At 38.1% G+C, this 25365-nt stretch overlaps 1 long non-coding RNA gene across 1 annotated transcript; it reads right to left on the reverse strand.

Moving 5' to 3' along the window:
• Window positions 1–22175: 22175 nt before the first annotated feature.
• LOC128240007 (uncharacterized) lies at window positions 22176–24601 on the reverse strand. The gene is made up of 3 exons (XR_008261998.1): window positions 24531–24601; window positions 24110–24224; window positions 22176–22887 (listed from the first exon to the last, which is right to left on the reverse strand). It is a non-coding gene; the product is annotated as an uncharacterized LOC128240007 (long non-coding RNA).
• Between the last annotated feature and the right edge of the window lie 764 nt (window positions 24602–25365).

The raw sequence follows: 25365 nt of genomic DNA on the forward strand, positions 1-25365 counted from the left end.
AATAACTCACCTTGGGCACTTCGTGCAAGGTCAAAGAAATTTCAATAACAAACAGAACAAAATGATCAACCAACACTTTCAATCATTGTGACCATATTAAATAAATAAATCCGTTCTTGTTGTGAATACAAATCTCCAACGTTCTTATCTAAATGTTTCGTGTTTGTTTACAGTTTTCAGAAATGTAGTTCACAAAGTTTTATCAAAGTATTCACAACAAATCACAATGTTAATCAATTAAACATATCAATATTAATGTAAACAATGCCTATTTAAGTATTATTACTAATTAAATCACCTAACTCACCTCAGCATTTACAGAAACATTAATCTCCCAACATCTTATCTAAACTGAGTTTGTGTTTGTTCAAGACATTGTTGAATAAGTAGTCTGGGGCATTTTGACATAAAAACCTGTTGAAATACTAATGTCGACAGTAGTGATGTTCCGATGATCGATTATAATCGAAAGTCGATTGGTTGGGCCTGAAATCGGCGACAATCGATAGTATTTGGTCATAATCGATTATCGAAAAAAAAAAAAATTAAATAAATAAATAAAAAATAAATAAAAAAAAAGTAAGTGTTCAGATGTTATCTTTAACAAAAATGGCTGATGAAAGCCACAATGAGCAAGAAAATGAACTATTTTTATACAACAACACTTAATAACTTCAATCATAGACCTAAGGTATATGCATATAATGATTAAGAGTTTAATACTGTACATGAATAAAACTACAACTCGGGTACTATCTAGTATTTTAAAAACCGATTGTAATATCGATAATCGGTTACTTGAGTGGAACCGATCATCGATAGTAAAATTGCAACCGATTCCCAATACTAGTCGACAGACATTTCCATATTAATGTGAATGCTTTTTTATCCAAAATCTGTTAAAATCTTTCTTTGTAAAATTTGTTGATCTCCTTAATAACTCTAAACATGTCGCCAAGAATAAATGTTTCCCAAAAAGACCGTTCCACAAAACTAAATAAAACAAGCATTTTTCAACGTTCTAGTTTTTTACCTTCCCCACCCACTTTTGCATCGCTGAAGGCCCTTAATTAAAACATGTATATCAGCTCTGCATTTACAGAAAATCATAATTAGCAAACAAAATTAACATTTGGTTATTCATTCTGTTCCTTTAATTTACATATTGATTCCAGATAAAACAAAAATCATCAATGACTCTGAAACGGCTGTTTTGAATGGACTACCTTGTAGTGTATATGGTGTAACGGTCTGCTGTAGGCAGCAGATTAGCGTAACGGTCCGCTGGAGGCAATGGATGTGCGTTTATAGTTTAACATTCCATTATAGACGGAACTACGTTCATAGTACGTATGTTAACTTGGTTGGTAATATGCAAGCAAGTCCTGGGCTCTGTGTCAATTGAGAATTTACTTCATATAAAGACCAGCGGACCCCTTCATGGTCGAGCATGCATTTCTCTAAAGGGATCTGTTGGTGTTTGTTATGTCGCACGTAGTTCTGGCTTCCATAACTTTAATTTTGATATTCATTTTTTTGATGTTTACAACACATTAAAGTGTGATGATGCAATGCAATCACATGACCATGATGACATCGATGGATTCTATTTATAGAATCGGATTCACTTTGTTCATTTAGTTGAATCCAATTTCAGTAAGGCTGAAAATACATTTTGATAAGTAAAAACAATTTATTTATTCCAAATTTGTTATTAGTTATTTACTCATTATTCGAAATAGAAAAAATAACAGCAAAATAAACACTACATTTGTGAGGTCAAATGTAGGTCACATGGGTACTTTCTGAAAACCTTGGCGTCACATGATTAAATTTGAACACAACTATGACCTAGTTAAGGAATGCTTGTAATAGGATTTATTAAAAATGCTAAATCACCTATCTTTAAAGCGTTTTTTGGTTTTGAAAATGTGTTTGTGAACTAAATTTTACTTCATTTACCTGAGGATAACAGTTATTTTGTCTGTACAATGCACAAATCTTAACCAAACTCTACATTTTTGGACTTTCCTTGTAAAGTTGGTGTCAATCTTTAAGAAAATGTACAGTTTAACGAAAACAAATGCAATTTCAAACCCGAATTTCCCAAAACATGTTACTCGACGAACCAACTACCCGCCAACTTCACCGAAATTTTCCAGACTAAAATGCATTATCCCGCCATTGCAATATCAATTCAACACGTGTGCCCAAGAGAAACAACATATCTATCGCTGAAGTTCTTTAGCTATGTCGCACGTTACAATGGTTTACGAATTAGCAGCCCAGTTACCTCAATTGGCTAGAGCAGAATGCAAGTTTAACAGTGGAAGTCATAGATTAGAGCTTCACAACTTCACATGCAGCTGATGCTAGTGTTCTGGCATTTGTGGGCTCGAGTTCCACACTGGGCACATTTCTCCTCCCACATTCACTTTATTTCTATACTGTACCTGAATTTCATTCTTTTGAGATGTAAGCAAATTTTCAATCCCTTGTCAATAGACTATTCAATGAGTAAATGCTAAAAACACAAGCCATAACATATTTGGAAAGTGAAAAATAAAGTAAGAATATTAATATAAAGTCGCGAAAACAATTGACCAAACAAAATTCAAACATAAAAAGTTATAGCCACAATAATGCGCGTTTAGGGAACGTTTTTTAACATTTGGATATTTATTGTGTTCCCTATAACAGCGTCGCCAACACAAAAATTATCAAAGACTCTGAAGCGGCTGTTTATATGGACTAAAAAAGTTAATGCAGACGAATTTATAATGCGCGAGCAGTACCAGTATATGGAGAAAAGTTAATACAGCAGATCAGTTCTGATCAAACTTACATCTCATTGTCAAACTCAAGAAATTCGATCGAATTTTCAGCGAATGTAGGCGGCCAGCAGTTGCCAGTCATTTTTTTCTGAAAATGTGCTTTGGCTTTGCATTCGGAACTCCTCAGCTATTTTTGTTGTTTTCTAAAAAATGGCCGAGGAGCTCCGAACGATTTGACTAAAATACGAAAAAAGGGTTATTTTCGCGAAAATAGCATTTTTGACTAAAAGACGAAAATAATGTTATTTTTTATGAAAATAAGGTTATTTTGCGGAAGTAAGATTTTGAAAAAAATCCGAAAATGTGGTAAGTTTGGCGAAAATAACATTTTTTGACAATAATGCATTTAGACTCCGAATGTGAACTTTGACGTCGACGGTGTGTGACGAAACAGAAATCCACTGAAAACTATTTCTTTCAGACACATTTCTATTACTTCTTATTTGCATGCTTGAATTAGCTTCTTAAGACTTAAAATCGTAAGGAGTAAAGGCTTTATCTCTCAAATTTTAATGAAATTAATAAAAAAAAACGAACTCAAAGGATCGAATCTTTAAAAGACAGTACTAATTCGAAAATCGACAGGAAATTCAGTTTTGGCTGACAGTCAGCTTATATAACTTCATTTTTAACATTGTTTGCATTTAATAATATTGATCTTGTTCCAAAATGTGTTAAAAACTACTTGCGGTTTTTGTTTGTTGTTGTTGTTGTTGTGTAGTATTTTTTGGATATTTTTTTTCGGGGGGGGGGGGGACTCAGCCCCTTAAACCGTCTTCTATACAGAATACTTATACAGTCGAACCCCGTTGGCTCAAACTCGCTTGGCTCGATTTCATCGCTGGCTCGAACTGAATCTAAATGACCAATTTCTTAATACTAATTGTTTAAATTCCCGCTTGGCTCGAGACTCGAGGTATTTTCGCCGGTCCCTTAGAGTTCGAGTCAACGGGGTTCGACTGTATATATATATTGCTAAACACTTCTACAAGGGCTATATGCCTCTATAATTGTCAGGATTATCATAATTTCCCTTCTTATGTACTGGTACAATGATAGACAGTGTCCAGCTTCTTGAAAATAGTCCCGAACATAAATATACGATTAAAAAAAATAATCATATATGGAAATAAATAATTAAAACCATATTGAAAATGACCCGCTTATAGCTCACCTGTTGAAGCCTTATTAAACTTTCAACATTAACTACCTCTTTTATTTCATAGGCTCCAATTTTGGAATTTAATATGTTATTATCTATGCTGTCAACATCATTGTTAGAATTGTTGACAATACGATTATCTCGGATTGACGTGGAAGACAGGGGCGTACCTAGGCATACTCCAGTACGCCCAGGCGTACAAATGAATGAAGGTTCCCGCGAAATGGCCAGTAAAAAGTCCCACGTCAGGGGATATCGGTCCCGCTCCAACCCCATATATTATATTGGGACCAGAATATAGACATACCTTTACTTTTTTCACCGCTCTCAAGTGTATGGGCGTACATTTTAAAATGCTTTAAGTACGCCCCTGGAAGACAAACCAAGGTTATTTCGGATTGGAAAATACGCAAACACTTGGAAAGTTACATGCGTCGTAAGCGATGTGATACATTCGCTCTACAAACATAACTTGTGTTGTCTTTGCTCAGAAGTACGTACATGTATTACACAATTTGTGATAATAAAATGTTAAAGGCAATCAAGAATATCAGTACTTATTTACTCCCGATATCGAGTGGTTTTTTTTTAAATAATGCATGCAATGATCGTTGCATAATCGTAAGTGACGTTGTATTAAGTCGTAATTAAACACCATGGCATGAAATGTCACAACAAGCCATTTCTTTATTTATATTATACTCAAAGTACGCGTAAATCGAGCTATTGACGACAATAATTTCCCTAAATGAGTTGAAGACAACACTAACACAATAATGATCAAGACTTTTACGAAAGACAGGATTTCATTATTTACATCCATGGCGTGTACGTAGGACGACAACGTCCGTCATCACCAGATAGTAGTGTGAACGTTGAGACACGTAGCCGAAAATACGTTTCTTAAAGTAAGAAAATGATTTGGAACGTTGTGTCCATTGGTATTAATGCTGATACAAAATGTGAAAATTCATGTTTCGTCCACCTTGTCGATGTTATGAATTCTACATGCAACTTCGAAGGGCGAGCTGACGGGATTGTGTCTTAGCGGTATTGCCTAACAGAGACTTGTTTTCCTTAAGTATACACATGGACAGTATGTCTACATGTATTTCTGAATAAACCACTATATATAAGCCCATTTTAACTGTTCCGGCTCTTTATCTTACAACATACAACGCACTGGCACTAACACTGTCAGAATATCAAATGTCTTTTACGTGTGTATTTCAGACGCGTTCGTTGAATGTTTAGATCATAAACTACAGCATATATATGTCAAAATGTATTAAAATGTCATATGACCTCACAACCATGGTAAATCTTAAGATGTGATGTTCGTTTCCTGAGCCTTATCCATTGCACGTATGATTGACGCTGTAAATACAAGATTAAACTTTTGAACAATTATATATATCTGATATGTTCATTAATACTACAAACGGCTTGTTCAATAAAATGACTACCGCTGTTCCTGTATTCACTCTGGTCAGATAACTGCGTTGTTAACTGCACTATGTGTAAACAATATTTACCTCCCTTCATAAAGACATTGACGCAAAATTGGTCTTTTCATCTTCAGTGAATTGAATACATATGCTTATTTTCAGACATTAAGGAAACAAATTGTACATTTTATTTGAATGTTTTAATCTATATATATATATATATATATATATATATATATATATATATATATATATATATATATATATATATATATATATATATATATATATAAGATTGTGCATGTAAATATATTCTAGCAAATAATGTACGCGTTTATACTAATTTAGCAGAAAGCATCAACTTAAAACTTATTATAAATGTTTGGCAGTCTGGCAGTACAGTAGTGTAGGTATAGTACTAGATGGTAACATATGGATGTGAAGCTAGCAGTCTGGCAGTACAGCAGTGTAGGTATAGTACTAGATGGAAACATATGGATGTGAAGCTAGCAGTCTGGCAGTCTGGCAGTACAGCAGTGTAGGTATAGTACTAGATGGAAACATATGGATGTGAAGCTAGCAGTCTGGCAGTCTGGCAGTCTGGCAGTACAGCAGTGTAGGTATAGTACTAGATGGAAACATATGGATGTGAAGCCAGCAGCCTGGCAGTCTGGCAGTACAGCAGTGTAGGTATAGTACTAGATGGAAACATATGGATGTGAAGCTAGCAGCCTGGCAGTCTGGCAGTACAGTAGTGTAGGTATAATACTAGATGGAAACATATGGATGTGAAGCCAGCAGCCTGGCAGTCTGGCAGTACAGCAGTGTAGGTATAGTACTAGATGGAAACATATGGATGTGAAGCTAGCAGTCTGGCAGTCTGGCAGTACAGTAGTGTAGGTATAGTACTAGATGGAAACATGGATGTGAAGCCAGCAGTCTGGCAGTCTGGCAGTACAGTAGTGTAGGTATAGTACTAGATGGAAACATATGGATGTGAAGCCAGCAGTCTGGCAGTCTGGCAGTACAGCAGTGTAGGTATAGTACTAGATAGAAACATATGGATGTGAAGCCAGCAGCCTGGCAGTCTGGCAGTACAGCAGTGTAGGTATAGTACTAGATGGAAACATATGGATGTGAAGCTAGCAGTCTGGCAGTACAGCAGTGAAGGTATAGTACTAGATGGAAACATATGGATGTGAAGCCAGCAGTCTGGCAGTACAGCAGTGTAGGTATAGTACTAGATGGAAACATATGGATGTGAAGCCAGCAGCCTGGCAGTCTGGCAGTACAGTAGTGTAGGTATAGTACTAGATGGAAACATATGGATGTGAAGCTAGCAGTCTGGCAGTACAGCAGTGTAGGTATAGTACTAGATGGAAACATATGGATGTGAAGCCAGCAGCCTGGCAGTCTGGCAGTACAGTAGTGTAGGTATAGTACTAGATGGAAACATATGGATGTGAAGCTAGCAGTCTGGCAGTACAGCAGTGTAGGTATAGTACTAGATGGAAACATATGGATGTGAAGCCAGCAGTCTGGCAGTCTGGCAGTACAGCAGTGTAGGTATAGTACTAGATGGAAACATATGGATGTGAAGCCAGCAGTCTGGCAGTCTGGCAGTACAGCAGTGTAGGTATAGTACTAGATGGAAACATATGGATGTGAAGCCAGCAGCCTGGCAGTCTGGCAGTACAGCAGTGTAGGTATAGTACTAGATGGAAACATATGGATGTGAAGCTAGCAGCCTGGCAGTCTGGCAGTACAGCAGTGTAGGTATAGTACTAGATGGAAACATATGGATGTGAAGCTAGCAGTCTGGCAGTCTGGCAGTACAGCAGTGTAGGTATAGTACTAGATGGAAACATATGGATGTGAAGCTAGCAGTCTGGCAGTCTGGCAGTACAGCAGTGTAGGTATAGTACTAGATGGAAACATATGGATGTGAAGCTAGCAGTCTAGCAGTCTGGCAGTACAGCAGTGTAGGTATAGTACTAGATGGAAACATATGGATGTGAAGCTAGCAGTCTGGCAGTCTGGCAGTACAGCAGTGTAGGTATAGTACTAGATGGAAACATATGGATGTGAAGCTAGCAGCCTGGCAGTCTGGCAGTACAGTAGTGTAGGTATAATACTAGATGGAAACATATGGATGTGAAGCCAGCAGCCTGGCAGTCTGGCAGTACAGCAGTGTAGGTATAGTACTAGATATAAACATATGGATGTGAAGCTAGCAGTCTGGCAGTCTGGCAGTACAGTGGTGTAGGTATAGTACTAGATGGAAACATATGGATGTGAAGCCAGCAGTCTGGCAGTCTGGCAGTACAGTAGTGTAGGTATAGTACTAGATGGAAACATATGGATGTGAAGCCAGCAGTCTGGCAGTCTGGCAGTACAGTAGTGTAGGTATAGTACTAGATGGAAACATATGGATGTGAAGCTAGCAGTCTGGCAGTACAGCAGTGTAGGTATAGTACTAGATGGAAACATATGGATGTGAAGCCAGCAGCCTGGCAGTCTGGCAGTACAGTAGTGTAGGTATAGTACTAGATGGAAACATATGGATGTGAAGCTAGCAGTCTGGCAGTACAGCAGTGTAGGTATAGTACTAGATGGAAACATATGGATGTGAAGCCAGCAGTCTGGCAATCTGGCAGTACAGCAGTGTAGGTATAGTACTAGATGGAAACATATGGATGTGAAGCCAGCAGTCTGGCAGTCTGGCAGTACAGCAGTGTAGGTATAGTACTAGATGGAAACATATGGATGTGAAGCCAGCAGCCTGGCAGTCTGGCAGTACAGTAGTGTAGGTATAGTACTAGATGGAAACATATGGATGTGAAGCCAGCAGCCTGGCAGTCTGGCAGTACAGCAGTGTAGGTATAGTACTAGATGGAAACATATGGATGTGAAGCCAGCAGTCTGGCAGTCTGGCAGTACAGCAGTGTAGGTATAGTACTAGATGGAAACATATGGATGTGAAGCCAGCAGCCTGGCAGTCTGGCAGTACAGTAGTGTAGGTATAGTACTAGATGGAAACATATGGATGTGAAGCTAGCAGCCTGGCAGTCTGGCAGTACAGCAGTGTAGGTATAGTACTAGATGGAAACATATGGATGTGAAGCCAGCAGCCTGGCAGTCTGGCAGTACAGCAGTGTAGGTATAGTACTAGATGGAAACATATGGATGTGAAGCCAGCAGTCTGGCAGTCTGGCAGTACAGTAGTGTAGGTATAGTACTAGATGGAAACATATGGATGTAAAGCTAGCAGTCTGGCAGTACAGCAGTACAGCAGTGTAGGTATAGTACTAGATGGAAACATATACTGAGAATCATAGAATTAATATGATAATGGAAATATATTTTAATTAAAAGTATATGTCTATACTGATCTATACTGTTTTGGACTGAAAGTCTGTATTATATTAATAAATAGAAACAATATTTACAATTTTATTACTTTCCTTGTTATAATAATAATAAATGACATTGTATTGTATAAATTCGTTATGCAGTGCACAAGGTCAATATAATAATTATGAACATTTACCTCTATGCACTTGCATGCTTGCTCTGTTGGGACTTCCTTAAAAAAATTGCATCCATCATATCCAAAATTATTGTTATTGAGAACATGTTAGCAATTGAAAAGGGCAGTTACCGCGTAAGCTTACCAGAATGATATATACTCAAGTTGCCTCTCTTTGACCATTAATTTCCAGCATGCAGCTTCATTTTCAAGGCAACTCCAAGATTTAGCATAAGTGGCAAACATCATGATTTAATTTTGTCTTAGTTGGGGCTTTTTAGTTATACTTTGGTGGTCAGAAAAAATATCCCTGATTGTTTATTTGTGTACCAGTGCCATTGAAATAGAAAGTAAACAAGGACGTTATGGGGTTGGGTGTGGGCTCCCCCATTGCCCCGCAAGTGCTGAAATCCTTAATGCTTAAAACAACGAAAAAGTGGATCATGCTGCTCCTGTGACGGCTCTTGTTTGTTTTTAAAATTAATTTGGATTATGAATAGGAATTTTAACTAAAATTCAATCTGTGGGAGTGCAGCTTTAAAGCCTGAAAATGCGATAAAATTTTGATTTTTTCAATTTTATGAATTATGATGACTCAGTAAGGTTAAGGTAGTTCGCGAAGAGTTTTGTTACCGCAAGAAGTATGCATAACCAGCATAATGATCAACGAATGATAAACATTGCAACTTTTGTATTCATGCCAAAAGCGTTAATTTATATATATTACTTCAAGCGCAAAACATACTCGATAGCACCACCATTACTCGACAGCGCCACCACTAGGGCAACAGCGCCACCACTATTATAAATTTGTGCATTTTTCAGTTTCGTTGTGTTCCGGCATAGGTACTATACATAACAGTTATGTTTGCATGCGTGAGAATGTTCTTATGGTGTGTGTAAGCACTAAAATTTACTTGCTATGCAATCAGATCTCAAAATATGCATTAGTCCGATTCGGGAGAAAAGCTCCGGGCACCGCAGTTTGCACAATATTGAAATGAAATAGTAACCAGCCTACAGTAGAAGTGTTCTTACACGGTACCACATTCTCCGATTTTCGAAATATGTCGGTTTAATGAAATTATGAAATAAAATATTAATCATACTCACGTTTGTTCATGTAAACATAGGACACAGCTCCACCACGGAAGTGTTGACAGCTCTTTTTTTTGCATCACCGTAAAGTGGTGGAGCTTGCGTTTAGAGGCCGTGGGGTATGACTTCAAATTTTTACTAATATAAGATGTGGAAAGAGTCAAAGCTTGCTACATTAAATTTATTTATGTACTGTGACAGCTCTTGTTTGTTTTTGAAATTATTTTGGATTATGAATAGGAATTTTAACTTACATTTTGGAGAATAAGTACATTCGTTGTCCAAGGAAATGGGGTATGTACACCCGCACGAAAGTTTTTCAATAGATAGCCCTACTGTAATTTAATAAATTATTAGGGTTTTCAAAACAAGTAGAATGTTAAAGCTGCACTCTCAGAGATATACCTTTTTTACAACTTTTTTAATTTTTTTTTGTCTTGGAAAGAGCAAATTTTTGCGTAAATATCAGCAAACCAATGATAAATGATTGCTTACAAATAATCAGATCACAGGTTTTAAAATTTCTGTTCGAAAATTAATGTTTTTAATGGCTTTAACTGTTCTTACGGTTTAAGAAAAATCCGATAAACATCAATTTTTGAACTTAAATATAAAAGTCTGCAATCTAATTTTTCTCAGCAGTCTCAATAACTGGTTAACATGGATTTCCGCAAAAATTGGCTTGTTCAAAGACAAAAAATAAAAAAAGTTGTCAAAATGTTTAATCTGTGAGAGTGCAGCTCTAAAGATAAAACATAAACCTATCGTGATGTTTTGTTTCCACGCCCTCCATTTTTCCAATCCATTTGAAGCTTCAATGCACCAGTCAATTTTAACCACGCCCCCCCCCCCCCGTCCGCCCAGGTCCGGGGGTATACCGGGGATAGCCGGGGAAATTATAAATCTCATTTATGTTTCTTTCTTTAAGATGCTCTTAATATTATACGACCAATTAAACAGAACAGGCCCCAATTTCTCGAAATTTCTTAAGGTTACTCAAACTTATGCATTGGCACCACAACGATGCCTTGTTACTCAAACTTATGCATTGGCACCACAACGGTGCCTTGTTACTCAAACTTATGCATTGTCACCACAACGGTGCCTTGTTACTCAAACTTATGCATTGGCAACACAACGGAGCATTGTTACTCAAATTCATGAATTGGCACATAAACGGTACCTTGTTACTCAAACTATGCATTGGCACCACAACTGTGTCTTGTTACTCAAATTCATGAATTGGCACCGCAACCGTGCCTTGTTACTCAAACTTATGCATTGGCATCACAACTGTGTCTTGTTACTCAAACTTATGCATTGACATCGCAACTGTGTCTTGTTACTCAAACTTATGCATTGGCACCGCAACGGTGCCTTGCTACTCAAACTTATGCTTTGGCACCACAACGGTACCTTGTTACTCAAACACATGCATTGGCACCACAATGGTGCCTTTGTGTATGTGTACTTCTTTAGACCTTGCGGTCAAGGATAACCCGTGAAAAATGCAAGCACTTATTTCCAACAGAGTCCTTTGTTTTTTGCTGAAGGGACAGCACGCTGAAGAGACATTGGTGGGATACAAGGAAGTCCGGGTGCGATACCCTAGCCCTTTTTCGAAGAGACCCCTTGGTTCTTTTACGTGCTCGGTGTAAAGCACCGATACACGGGGTACAACTTTTCTGTGTTAAACCAGTACTGAGTACACCACTTTTCCAAGCACTACCCTTTAAATGCCGAGCGCCAGGCAATGGAGCTACTTGTACCAATTTTTAGCGTCTTTTGGTATAACGCGGCCAGGAATCGAACCCACGACCTCCCGCTCCGTAGGCGGACGCTTAACCACTAGGCCACGGAGACGGTATTGTTACTTGTTGCCTTGTTACTCAAACACATGCTTTGGCACCACAACGGTGCCTTGTTACTCAAACATATGCATTGGTACCACAACGGTTCCTTGTTACTCAAACACATGCATTGGCATCACAACGGTTTCTTGCTACTCAAACGTATGTTTTGGCACCGCAACTGTTTCTTGTTACTCAAACGTATGCATTGTCACCACAACGGTGCCTTGTTACTCAAACACATGCATTGCCACCACAACGGTGCCTTGTTACTCAAACTTATGCATTGGCACCACAACGGTGCCTTGTTACTCAAACTTATGCATTGGCACCACAACGGTGCCTTGTTACTCAAATCTATGCATTGGCACCACAACGGTGCCTTGTTACTCAAACTTATGCATTGGCACCACACCGGTGCCTTGTTACTCAAACTTATGCATTGGCACCACAACGGTGTCTTGTTACTCAAACTTTTGCATTGGCACCACAACGGTGCCTTGTTACTCAAACTTATGCATTGGCACCACAACTGTGCCTTGTTACTCAAACTTATGCATTGGCACCACAAGGGTGCCTTGTTACTCAAACTTATGCATTGGCACCACAACAGTGCCTTGTTACTCAAACTTATGCATTGGCACCGCAACGGTGCATTGTTACTCAAACTTATGCATTGGCAACACAACGGAGCATTGTTACTCAAATTCATGAATTGGCACATAAACGGTGTCTTGTTACTCAAAGTATGCATTGGCACCACAACTGTGTCTTGTTACTCAAATTCATGAATTGGCACATAAACGGTGTCTTGTTACTCAAAGTATGCATTGGCACCACAACGGTGCCTTGTTACTCAAACTTATGCATTGGCATCACAACTGTGTCTTGTTACTCAAACTTATGCATTGGCATCGCAACTGTGTCTTGTTACTCAAACGTATGCATTGGCACCGCAACGGTGCCTTGCTACTCAAACTTATGCTTTGGCACCACAACGGTACCTTGTTACTCAAACACATGCATTGGCACCACAATGGTGCCTTTGTGTATGTGTACTTCTTTAGACCTTGCGGTCAAGGATAACCCGTGAAAAATGCAAGCACTTATTTCCAACAGAGTCCTTTGTTTTTTGCTGAAGGGACAGCACGCTGAAGAAACATTGGTGGGATACAAGGAAGTCCGGGTGCGATACCCTAGCTCTTTTTCGAAGAGACCCCTTGGTTCTTTTACGTGCTCGGTGTAAAGCACCGATACACGGGGTACAACTTTTCTGTGTTAAACCAGTACTGAGTACACCACTTTTCCAAGCACTACCCTTTAAATGCCGAGCGCCAGGCAATGGAGCTACTTGTATTAATTTTTAACGTCTTTTGGTATAACGCGGCCAGGAATCGAACCCACGACCTCCCGCTCCGTAGGCGGACGCTTAACCACTAGGCCACAGAGACGGTATTGTTACTTGTTGCCTTGTTACTCAAACACATGCTTTGGCACCACAACGGTGCCTTGTTACTCAAACACATGCTTTGGCACCACAACGGTGCCTTGTTACTCAAACATATGCATTGGTACCACAACGGTTCCTTGTTACTCAAACACATGCATTGGCACCACAACGGTTTCTTGCTACTCAAACGTATGTTTTGGCACCGCAACTGTTTCTTGTTACTCAAACGTATGCATTGTCACCACAACGGTGCCTTGTTACTCAAACACATGCATTGGCACCACAACGGTGCCTTGTTACTCAAACTTATGCATTGGCACCACAACGGTGCCTTGTTACTCAAACTTATGCATTGGCACCACAACGGTGCCTTGTTACTCAAATCTATGCATTGGCACCACAACGGTGCCTTGTTACTCAAACTTATGCATTGGCACCACAACGGTGCCTTGTTACTCAAACTTATGCATTGGCACCACAACGGTGTCTTGTTACTCAAACTTTTGCATTGGCACCACAACGGTGCCTTGTTACTCAAACTTATGCATTGGCACCACAACTGTGCCTTGTTACTCAAACTTATGCATTGGCACCACAAGGGTGCCTTGTTACTCAAACTTATGCATTGTCACCACAACGGTGCCTTGTTACTCAAACTTATGCATTGGTACCACAACGGTTCCTTGTTACTCAAACACATGCATTGGCACCACAACGGTTTCTTGCTACTCAAACGTATGTTTTGGCACCGCAACTGTTTCTTGTTACTCAAACGTATGCATTGTCACCACAACGGTGCCTTGTTACTCAAACACATGCATTGGTACCACAACGGTGTCTTGTTACTCAAACTTATGCATTGGCACCACAACGGTGCATTGTTACTCAAACTTATGCATTGGCATCACAACGGTGTCTTATTATCTCAAACTAAACTTATGCATTGGCACCGCAACGGTGCTCAAACTAATGCATTGGTACCGCAACGGTGCATTGTAATTCAAACTAATGCTTTGGCACCACAACGATGCATTGTTACTCAAACTTATGCATTGACACCGCAACGGTGCCTTGTTACTCAAACTAATGCATTGGCACCGCAACGGTGCATTGTTACTCAAACCAATGCATTGGCACCGCAACGATGCATTGTTACTCAAACTTATGGATTGACACCACAACGGTGTCCTGTTACTCAAACTAATGCATTGGCTGTAATGCATTGGCACCACAACGGTGTCCTGTTACTCAAACTAATGCATTGGCACCGCAACGGTGCCCTGTCTCTCAAACTTATGCATTGGCACCGCAACGGTGCATTGTGACTCAAACTAATGCATTGGCACCACAACGATGCATTGTTACCTAAACTAATGCATTGGCACCGCGACGGTGCATTGTGACTCAAACTTATGCATTGGCACCGCAACGGTGCCTTGTTACTCAAACTTATGCATTGGCACCGCAACTGTGCCTTGTTACTCAAACTAATGCATTGGCACCGCAACGGTGTCTTGTTACTCAAACTTATGCATTGACACTGCAACGGTGCATTGTTACTCAAACTTATGCATTGGCACCGCACCGGTGCATTGTTACTCAAACTAATGCATTGGCACCTCAACGCTACATTGTTACTCAAACTTATGCATTGGCACCACAAAGGTGCCTTGTTACTCAAACTAATGCATTGGCACCACAACGGTGCATTGTTACTCAAACTAATGCATTGGCACAACAACGGTGCATTGTTACTCAAACTTATGCATTGGCACCGCAACGGTGCTACTCAAACTAATGCATTGGCACCGCAACGGTGCATTGTTAATCAAAATTATGCATTGGCACCGCAACGGTGCATTGTTATTCAAACTAATGCATTGGCACCGCAACGGTGTCTTGTTACTCAAACTTATGCATTGGCACCGCAACGGTGCATTGTTACTCAAACTTATGCATTGGCACCGCAACGGTGCATTGTTACTCAAACTTATGCATTGGCACCGCAACGGTACATTGTTACTCAAACCTATGCATTGGCACCACAACGGTGCCTTGTTACGTAAACTAATGCATTGGCACCACAACGGTGCATTGTTACTCAAACTAATGCATTGGCACCACAACGGTGCATTGTTACTCAAACTCATGCATTGGCACCGCAACGGTGCTATTCAAACGCATGCATTGGCACCGCAACGGTGCATTGTTACTCAAACTTATGCATTCGCACCGCAACGGTGCATTGTTACTCAAACTAATGCATTGGCACCACAACGGTGCATCGTTACTCAAACTATTAAATGCATTGGCACCACAACGGTGTCTTGTTACTCAAACTAATGCATTGGCACCACAACGGTGCCTTGTCACTCAAACTTATGCATTGGCACCACAACGGTGCATAGTTACTCAAGCTTATGCATTGGCACCACAACGGTGCCTTGTCACTCAAATGTATGCATTGGCTCCACAACGGTGCCTTGTTAATCAAATCTATTCATTAGCACCACAACGGTGCCTTGTTACTCAAACTATTTAATGCATTGGCACCACAACGGTGTCTTGTTACTCAAACTAATGCATTGACACCACAACGGTGACTTGTCAATCAAACATATGCATTGGCACCACAACGTTGCCTTGTTACTCAAACTAATGCATTGGCACCACAACGGTGCATTGTTACTCAAACTCATGCATTTGCACCGCAACGGTGCCTTGTTACTCAAACGTATGCATTGGCACCACAGTGGTGCCTTGTCACTCAAACGTATGCATTGGCACCACAACGGTGCCTTGTTACTCTAATCTATGCATTAGCACCACAACGGTGCCTTGTTACTCAAACTAATGCATTGGCACCACAACGGTGCCTTGTCACTCAAACGTATGCATTGGCACCACAACGGTGCCTCGTTACTCAAATCTATGCATTAGCACCACAACGGTGCCTTGTTATTCAAACGTATGCATTGGCACCACAACGGTGCATTGTCACTCAAACGTATGCATTGGCACCACAACGGTGCCTTGTCACTCAAACGTATGCATTGGCACCACAATGGTGCCTTGTTACTCAAATCTATGCATTATCACCATAACGGTGCCTTGTTATTCAAACGTATGCATTGGCACCACAATGGTGCCTTGTCACTCAAATCTATGCATTGGCACCACAACGGTGCCTTGTCACTCAAACGTATGCATTGGCACCACAACGGTGCCTCGTTACTCAAATCTATGCATTAGCACCCCAACGGTGCCTTGTTATTCAAACGTATGCATTGGCACCACAACGGTGCATTGTCACTCAAACGTATGCATTGGCACCACAACGGTGCCTTGTCACTCAAACGTATGCATTGGCACCACAACGGTGCCTTGTTACTCAAATCTATGCATTAGCACCACAACGGTGCCTTGTTACTCAAACGTATGCATTGGCACCACAACGGTGCCTTGTTACTCAAATCTATGCATTAGCACCACAACGGTGCCTTGTTATTCAAACGTATGCATTGGCACCACAACGGTGCCTTGTTATTCAAACTTATGCATTGGCACCACAACGGTGCCTTGTTATTCAAACGTATGCATTGGCACCACAACGGTGCATTGTCACTCAAACGTATGCATTGGCACCACAACGGTGCCTTGTTACTCAAATCTATGCATTAGCACCACAACGGTGCCTTGTTATTCAAACGTATGCATTGGCACCACAACGGTGCCTTGTTATTCAAACGTATGCATTGCACAATAATTTACAATCTATCCTGTTTCTAAATCATAGTCCATAGTGTCATAATATAGATGATTCGTAATGTCCATAATAAGGTTCGCAATGTCCATGGTCCAAAGTATCCATAATTGGTTTAAATAGAGCCGAGTGTCAGATAGCGAAATTTCCGAAAGACGTAAGGAGTTAAGACATGGTTAAGGCGGAGCTATCTATAAATTAAATTAAATTCATCTCGTAAACATGTTCAACTGCGAATGAAAAGTCACCACCATACAATGTACTTTGTAGAACTACGAACTGAAATCTGTCTTTTACACACCGCATGTAAAACTCGGCATGTGACTTTCACAGAATGACGTGTGTTTACCATACACAACTTTATAAACACGACTGAATCGACTGTTGAATAGATGCAACGAGAATAAAACTCCAATCGGTACAATGAAAAATGAAAATGTGCAGTGTAAAATGTAAGCATACAACCGATGAGTTGGCGGTTGTAAAATGTAAATTGGTAAATCATCAATGTTACAACCCTAAAATACACACATACACGTCTGGACTTTTGGCAACGAATGGCCTCCATAATTATCAACTTCACTGCTGCTTAAAATAGATCTGCGCGGAGGAATGATATTATGTGATAAAACGTGCTGTATAAGCAAGCTCATGACTGTGGAACTGTATCATGAGATGACCTTGGGTTTGGTAAGGTCAGGGCCAATAAAAAAATCAATCAATAAATTGAACAAGGAATAATGTGAAGTGATGAAACGTGAAGTGATGAAATGTGAATATATCTGGAGACATAAGGGATCGCATTTCGGGTGAGTAGATTCAAGGTCAAGGTTATTTTTACTAAAAAAAGAGAGTTACGCGCCGGCGCAGACGATATCACCTACATAGATGCTATCAGAATACTTTTCTATAATGACGGACGGCTGGATGGGGAGAAATGACAGCTACAGTGGCAGATTGTGGGCAACATCAAGCCTAGGCTGAACAACAGCCACGTAGTTGCTTAGTAAATATAGGAATTCAAATGCCTTTGAGTGGTTCTTAAAAGTTGTTGTTGAAAATGGAGGAATAACTTATTCCAAACACTGTTTATGCTTGTATATTGAAAAAAGGTACAAATATTTCCTGAGCTTTGAAACTGTTTCAATGTACATATATATATACCGGTAGAAATATGCGCTTTGTTATAAACAAGTACTATATCGATACAGTATCGAGGTAGATAATACAGTATGGTAACAAACTATCTGCCTAATACCCAGCACGAAGATTTTTAAATCTATACTGCAGAAAAAAAAGCAACAACATGAACAAAAAAAGAAATAGGGAAGGTGATGGTAGTATTAGTGAACTTGATAGTAGCATAGCCACTACAAACGACCATCAGTCAAGAAAACAACAACGAAACAAGAAAGGAAATAAGGAAACAACACAGGCAGATAGTAAATCGGAAATGCTAGAAGAAATGGATGAAACAGAAGAGAAAGTACCGTACACTATCAGTGGGATACGAAGCGAACTTAAGGAACTAAACGAAAAGCTCAATAAAGTGGTTCTTAAGAAAATGACCAAGCACTGAAAGAAATTATAAAAGAAATCATTCATCAAGTAAAAGAAGAACTTAGTAAAACGTTTCAAGAAAAAAAGACAATTTTAATTGGAGTCACCAGAATTTGATGCCAAAGCAGAAAATGACAAACTCAAACAGCAAACTACAGAGAAAAGGATAGCAATGAAAAGGATCTAGATGACAGAAATCAAGAAGTAAGAGACTGTATTGATGATACAAGGAGGATAAATGAATGAAATAGAACAGTACTCGAGACCAAACAACTTAGTGATAACTGGCATAAATGGGACATCCCCGCAGAAATATGAAACACCGACAGATTAAAGCTCATTATCCACACATTAAATGACAAAATCGAAGGGCTAAATATCTCCAAGAGCAACATTGACATGTCATCGACTAAAAAGCGCTTGGAAAATCAAAACCTATTATAGTGAAATATGTTTCGCGGATAAAACGAAATGAACTACTGAAACGTAGAAAAAAAAACCCTGAAAGGTACCCAGATAGATATCAATGGAGACCTTACAAAAATGAACAAGATTTGTCTCTGTTTCATTAGACAGGGTCTACAGGACTCAGACAAATTATCAGAACAAGTTTGAGTGTGGGAACGAAAGATTTCCCACAAAGAGAACGAACAGAAGATTCGCCAAAATACACCAAAAATACTATAGATATTGGGCGACGATCAATGATAGGGTAACGCTTTCTTCGGGGAGCAGTAGAAATTTTAAGCAAAATCGAATTAATGAATAGAAGAATTTTGGTGATTGACAGAGTCTTTAATGATTTTGAAATAACACTAGTGAACGTTAATGGCCCAAATAAAGATTACATAGATTTTCTTTTTAAAAACTAAAGGCGACTGTATTTAAAAAAAATAGTGATCAAACATTAATTATTGGTGGATATTTCAATACAGTTATAAAAACATTGATAAGAACAATGGGAGTACAGGTAAACACAAACGCAACAGGAATACTCACTAGTATTATGACGGCTGAAACCCTTACCCACGCGCGGCGCCTGAAACACCCCGATAAATTGCAATATACATGGCATTCAAATAGCAATCCCAACATTCATTGCAGACTTGACTTTTTTTAATCGCTGAAAATTTAATTAACATTTTAAAGAAAGCCCAAATAAAAGAAAGCTTTAAGACAGATCATTCACTGGTCATTATAAAAACCTTAAATACGATAAAAAAAACTATACAAGGTCCTGGATACTTCAAAATTAACAATTTAATTTAACCGATGAAACATATCAGAATAACATTAAAGGATGTATTGAAGAAACTGTTCAATACAACAAAGTTTACAACCCAGATTATACTCTGGGAATTAATCAAATGTTCTATTAGAAATGAAACCATTACATATACAACTCACCTTTTTTAGGCAAAAATAAAGAAAAATCTAAACTACAAAACGAAATAGAACAGTTATAAAACAACCTGAATAAAATAACAGAAGTAATTATTAATAAAAAATAAAACTTAGAGGAATTCTTAATGTCTGAAATCAACGGAAACATACTAAGAGCAGAAAAATACGAAAAAATACAAAATATTTTGCAAACCTTGAATAGAAACAAGCAGAAAAAGTATATTAATAAACTTTCAGTTAAAAATGAAAACATAATTTTGAACAGAGAATATTCCAACTGAAGAAGTTTACTTTAAAAATAACAACTTTTCTCTGATAATAAATAAATAAATAAATAAATATAGAAGGCATAAGAACATTTTTGGAAAATTAACAGAAGATTAAAAATGTGTAACTGAAGGATTGTAAGCAGTTATGAATGCGAGGCTGCTCTAAAAGACATGAACAAAACAAACAATTAAAGTCCTGGATCCGACGGACTTACGGCAAATTTTACAAAATGTTTTGGATAAACATACATCTATATTTAGTTAATTCATTCAACTATTCTTTTATTAATGGTCAATTAACACAGCTACAATCAAAGCGCTGAAAGCGCTGAGGAACGGTGGCCCCGAGAGAGTAAGCAATTATTTCAAATGATAACTGGAATTTCAGAAACAAATTGATAGGAACACACAGGGAAGTTGAAAGGTGGGGTTCATATGTTTCACAACAACGTACGAGTTGACAGGCTTCAATTTTATTAGGCGTGATATATACATATAGAACATATATATACAGTGTAAGATAAAAATAATGCATGTAGAATATGTTTGAACATTTTAGGGTTGGGACGTTTGTTATTTAGAAGTAGTTGAAAGGGAAATACAGATACACAAGTTGATATGAAATGTATGTCATTGTATATGTTCATGCAGTAAGTATGCATAATATGGTCATTTTTTAAAACTCATCCAGACACGTATGCTAAAAGATGTTAATATTGTTCCAAAGGGATAAGTTTCACAATGGAAATGAACATCACGTTAATTCTGAACAAGAGCTGTCACAGAGACAGCGGGCTCGACTATTCCACCGCTGTTCAGTGTAAGGATTGAAAAGTTTTGGCGAAACATGCATGGATCACTGTTAGATGTGATTTCATTGCAATTCATGTGGTGAAATATTAACAAAATGTGGTTACCTGGAAAATTTCAACCAGAATGTTTAAGTCTAATAATAAAGGGCAATTATTTGCAAAATACAGTTATATATACAGTTGAATACCATTCTATAAAGTCTCAATGCAATAGTTCGAGTAGTTGCTGAGAAATTTACCTATGTGTGCTTACACGCAAAATCTTAACCAGAATTTCTATGTCGAATAATAAAGGGCAACTTTTTGCATTAAATGAAACTAGAGCTATCTTACATGGGGAATTTTGATGGTTGAGTACAATTACATGAGTCTCAATGCAATACATCAAGTAGTTGCTTTGATATTTATATAATGTGTGCTTGCACACAAAACCTTAATCAGAATGTCTAAGTCGAATAATAAAGGCCTATCATTTCCACTAATGCAAAGTCAAGTTATCTTACTTAGTTAATTAATTAGGTTAGATGGTTGAGTACCTTGTATCATGTCTCAATGCAATACCTCAAGTAGCTGCTGAGATATTAACCTATGTGTGCTTGCACGCAAAACCTTAACCAGAATTTCTAAGTCGAATAATAAAGTCCTATTATTTGGATTAAATGCAAACTACAGTTATCCAACTTTGTTAATTCAGTAGGTTGGATTGTTGAGTACCATTGTATCAAGTCTCAATGCAATACCTCAAGTACTTAATGAGATATTTACCTATGTGTGCTTGCACGCAAAACCTTAACCAGAATTTCTAAGTACCATTGTATCAAGTCTCAATGCGATACCTCAAGAAGTAACTGAGATATTAACCTATGTGTGCTTGCACGCAAATCCTTAACCAAGGTGTGACGCCGACACTTGGGTGAGTAGTATAGATCTCCATATTCTACTAATAGTCGAGCTAAAAATTGATATGAAAATACCATCTGTATGCAGACAGAACATGGAAACAAACAACATAGCAAATGAAAAGTGTTTTGTACAAACGAGTAGTACAATGTTTTATTTACATATCAAAATCAACGTAAAGTAGTAATACATTCAGTGAATGTCTGTGTTGGAAATATGTATGTGAGCAAACTATGCATGGTTTGATGAGGTTGGCAATAAACACATGTGTAAATGCACATGAAATATGTATTAACATTATCAACATATACACTGAAAGAACATGTACAAATGTATGAATGAAACATTTATGTGTTATCAGTGTTTATGCACCATTTTCAATAAAAGTTTCAGTATAAAGCAACAACTGGTACAAAAAATGTGGTCATTGCAGCATTGCTATATTATGATAGATGACACAGTGTAATTGCAAGCATGCTTAGTTGTGGAATACGAATGAGTAAGAGATGCTTATGAGTAAGACTGTTTGTCATTATTCAGTAAAATTTACGTCGTAATTTGCTAATGAAATAAACAGAGCATCCGAAAAGTTTATGGTCAGTTCGTGGTACATCTCATATTCAAAACAAGTGACAGTTTGTGTGCTCCTCCTCATAATGATTTCCATGGCAACAGGGCAATGGTCCATTTCGAACGTCTGGATGTTCTTCGGATAGTGGCTTGAAGGCATGTTACGTCACAACTGAGTACATCAGAGCTGAGTAAATCAATACCATGGTGGCGTTGACTTCCTGAAGGCTTCAGTTTTCTGAAAGTAAATGTACCACAATACATAGTCATTAATATTCATTGCATGATAGAGGGGGGAACAGACTTCAAAACGCATATAGTTCACCTGCAGGCTATATGCAACACATACTGAAAGTTTGGAAATGATATATTAAACAATAAATGATTAAGACAAATATTAGCACCTGTGGTGTTTTCATAAAAAGCAGAAACAGCCATTTCCCTCAAATGGTAAGCTGCAAACCTTCTAAGAGCCATTATTTCCTTATGCATTGGAATAATTTGACCAAGTAAAGTACCACAAATATGACCTGCATACTCTTTATAAGTTTTTTTTCTAAGCAAAATAAGGTTTTTGCACTTCTTTTGCGTTTAGAGTTTTATTTAAACAAGAGGCCCAAAAGGGCGTATGCTATACTGGCTGGGTGGATCTGGCTGATTTTCGCAAGGAACCAAGCTCTTATGGATATGTAGATACTATACAAGTTTCATCGAGATCCAATCAAAACTGAAGGCTGTATCGTGTTAACGAGCAATTGTTTACAGGATTTTTATACTATCAAGGCCCATAATCTAGGCAAGCATGGTCGGATCTGGCTGGTTTTCAAAAGAACCGAGCTCTAATGGATATGTAGATACTGTACAGGTTTCATCAAGATACAATCAAAACTGAAGGCTGTATCGTGTAAACATGAATTGTTTACAGACGCACGGACGCACATACTACGTACAAATTACCATCGCATAAGCTCTTCTGGCCTTTGGCCAGTAGAATTAAAAATGACATAGAGCCAAACTGAAATGCTTTAACTTGTCAAACTTTTGCTTTTCTTATCCACTTATATAAAAAGGTAACAGAACTGTTCAGTTTAACAATTTTTTTAGTGATAATGTGTTCATACAGTCTAAACACCAATATATGCCAAATGGTTTGCTTCAGGGACAAATGGCGCAACAAAAGAAATGGCAAAAAAACACACGAACTGAATGATTCATGACAACTGCTAGTGTTTTCATGTATGAGGTGGCTACATGATGTAGAAAATGCAGAGAAAGTATTAATATGCCCATTTTTTTAATTTTTTTTACTTTTAAGTATCTGTTTTGAAGGCTAGATTTGGCATTAAATTCAGAGTACAGCACTTCACCAATGTCTATAAGTTGCTTATTTACACCTGATTTGCTATAAATCTCACTCTTTTGATCATTTACACACAAAAAGTACTACAGAGTTGACTTACATATTCATTCTTCTGAAATATTGGATTCAGAGCTGCATCTCCTGGATTAAGATTGCAGGACTACCGGTGGGAGGAAAAAGGCGCAGCTAACTGGAGCTTATTGGCACATCATGATCTGCAAGCAAGACACAAAAGCAATGTTTTACACTTATAGAACTATCTGCCAATACTATTTAAGTTTGAAAAAGGCATGTAAACACTCATTTGAGGCATACACAACCTTTTAAGTGGTCATAAATGTGATAAATATGCAGAAAAGCTCATGAATTGAAAGATTTCCAGGACAAATTTTATGAAATATATAGTTTTTTGGACATTTTGCTATCAGTTTTTAACAATTCAAAGGTTAATATCATCTTATTGAGTACCCAGATGCATTTTGAAAGCATTAAAACCAGACATGCTTAGAATTTCTTCTTACTTGGAGACAGTATTCCTTTCTCTAAAATCCTTGCTGAGAGCCGGTATGGAAAACCACATGAGACCACATTTTACCAGCACTAGTTCTTGTCCTTGAAAATTACCCTGTGGCTACAGCAACCAGGCTGGCTATTGAAATAAACAATACATTAGGGGTTTAAGACATTTATAATGTATTAAGGTTGTTTTTAATGCATGAAGGGAAAAGGCTCTAATCTTTATGAAAGTGGCTCACTTTTTATTTCTTTTGCCTTGAGAAATGTTTTTCAATGTATAAACTGCATAAATAAATGAATACATATATATGAATGATTGATAAAATGAATTAATGAAAGGTGGCATTATTTCTTTAAAATAGGGATCTCATTGTGTTGCTGTGATTGTTGAAGTAGATGTTTTCTTGTCCATAAGCTGAAAATCATATGCATCAAATGTGCAGTAAGTTCTGTTTAATTGCTTATAGAATTTTAAATTAATGTAATGTTTGCTTAAAAGAGCAAACAAAATGTGCGAATAGATGCACAATACAGACCAAAGACTTATACAAGTCAGCAGTTTCATTAGAAAATAATATTATTATCAAAGCCGCACCAGAAATTATCGACAAACAACATGAAAGGAATTCATTTAGGAATGGAACAAACAGTATCAATGCCTGGGCTTATATGACCCAAACTTACTCACTTTATACTTCAGTTTGGATACAATTTTCCATTATATGATCTTGAAGTACTAACAAATTACAGCATGTCGGCATGTTGGCATACATAAAGTACAGCTCGGCCGAGTGGGCAGCTTGGCGGGGAGAGGGAGGGGGCTGTCTGGCTGGTTCTTCA

Source organism: Mya arenaria, chromosome 7, assembly GCF_026914265.1.
Source record: "Mya arenaria isolate MELC-2E11 chromosome 7, ASM2691426v1".
Lineage (NCBI taxonomy): Eukaryota > Metazoa > Mollusca > Bivalvia > Myida > Myidae > Mya > Mya arenaria.